Genomic DNA, 2343 nt, shown 5'->3' with positions numbered 1-2343 from the left:
TAATCTTTTTCATACATAAATTATTTTTTGACTTCTTTTATTATAATTATTTGAGTTTCTTATTCTTATTTTATTATTTTCTTTCATTCCTTAGTGTAAAGTAAAAAATTTAAAGCTATCTTTTTTGGCTATATTATAATTTAAAACTATTATTTTTGTCTATATTGTAATTTAATTTTTTTATTTGAAGAAAAAAATTTGGTCATCTATAATAAGTTTTACAAGAATATTAGTGAAATATAAATAAATTTGACCATCAAAATAATAAATCTAAATTAGTCATTAAAACAAAAAAAAAAGTAGAAAAAAAAAATATGTTTGAGGTGGATTAAATATACTCATATGGGACTATATTTAAAAAAATAAAAATAAAAAATAAATTAAACTAAAATTAATTTTTTCCATTTCTGTTAGAGAAAAAGGGTATATGTGAGCCATTTGTAATAAGTAGGGGTATATATGAGCCACTTTTATAAAGGGGTATATCCGACCCTTTTCCCTTAAAAAATTAAAGGTTGAGATTTAATTACCTAAATTGAAGTCCTAACCATGATTATAACAAATAATTTCTTTATTTTCTTATAAAAACATAAATTTCATATTTCAGAAGTCATTTTATAAAAATACAATTTTTTTATGCGAGCTCTTTTTTTTTTTTTTTTAAAAAAGATATTTTTCTTGTCCTCTTTTTTGTCATGGAGTTCTTTAATTTTTTTCTTGTTCTTTACATTTCCATCAAACATTAGAGAAATAGTCATCTAGCTTAGGCCTTACGGAAGACCGTTAGAAAACTAATCAACATACAATGTTAAAAAATTTTAAAAATATTTACAAATTTTATTTTTTTTAAAAAAATAAAGGATGATGTTAGTTTTTTTTCTTTCAATAACAAACTGCAAAAACAATAAACAGAACAAAATGCAAAAAGATTTTTTTGTAACAAAAAAAGGAAAAAATGTTCTTAAAAAGAAAGAAATTTTAGATATATTTATGAATTGAGATCCATTTTAGCTAGAATTATGAGATTGACTTTAAATAGGAAATATTATAAATAAATTATTTGTTATTCTAATCATGATTAGGACCTTGATTTAGATAATTAAATCTCAATCTTTAATTTTTAATTATGACACATATGGCTTCCATCCGAGTAGAAACTTGGTGAAATGGAGAGGAGCCATTTGACCACTGTTAGTCTAATTGCTTGTCTATAATCATCATTTGGTGTTTTATCTTATCATGTGGGGGTTAGTTTAATTTTAAGTGAAGGTTGTTTAAATATTGTATGCTTTCTTGTCATCTTTGCATACATTGGCACAGTGAACTAATCACATGCATGTTTTGCCTTATTTTTTTATGTGTCTTGGTTGTATTATATAAATTAATTACTAGATAAAGGGTAAGTATTGAGAATTAACCCCTATATATATGCCTCACCCCTGCCATATTGAGTTGATTTTATCCGAGAACTGAGAAGGAAGAGTCTGTCAAGAAAGAGCCGGAGACTCAGTTGGCTCCTAGGAAGGCAAAGGCGTGAGCATTGAATCTTCTGCAATGCCAAAGCTGTTTTAAGTTTAATGTCCTTAGTCTCTGTTATGAAACAATTTTTGCAGCTTGAACCATTTTTCACCTTTAATTTGTCGCATTGTTCTGCATACTCTTACTATTTCTAAAGTTGAGTTAAAAAAAAAAAAGAGACACAAATAAAGAAGAGACAATTCAATCTAATATTAACACAATTGCAAGAACTGCAGAACATTATACTGGAGCTTGCAAGAAAGGCTAAAACATTTTAGTCTTTTTTGTTTTTTCGACTAAGCCCATGGCCGTGGAAGCAGTACTACAAACTTCTTGTTTGAAGGCTATATCTTGTTCTTTTTAGTTGTCCGAGGATACAATTTTAAGGTTGTAGCAAAGATGTTGGAAATGGAATGCTAATACAACCTAATAAAGCATGGTTATAGCTTCTCTAATAGCAGTGGCAAAACATCAGTAACTTAGAACTTGATAGCTACTTTCTCCAATTATCTATGCTGGCTCTCCAAACTCATAATGTGCTATAACCAAAGTCGAGCAAGATGATGAAAAATTACATAGCTACTATATGGCAGGCAGTATCATTTCCTATACTGCTGTTGCATAGAACTTCAGTTTCGAACCAACTTGGTAGATCAGTTGTCACCCTGACTGCTTCAATCTGGAATGATTCACCATTGAATTCGTCTGGAAGTGATTCCATTTCGCATCTTAAGATCCAGGACTATAAATCACCTAAAACAACAACAATTAGACGGACCACTCTAATCCACTAATCCTATTTAACGACGAATTAACAAAAAATCT

Source organism: Solanum tuberosum, unplaced genomic scaffold (assembly GCF_000226075.1).
Source record: "Solanum tuberosum cultivar DM 1-3 516 R44 unplaced genomic scaffold, SolTub_3.0 scf00896, whole genome shotgun sequence".
NCBI classification, from domain to species: domain Eukaryota; kingdom Viridiplantae; phylum Streptophyta; class Magnoliopsida; order Solanales; family Solanaceae; genus Solanum; species Solanum tuberosum.
The sequence above is the reverse complement of the archived record's forward strand: the minus strand, read 5'-3'. Positions refer to the sequence as shown.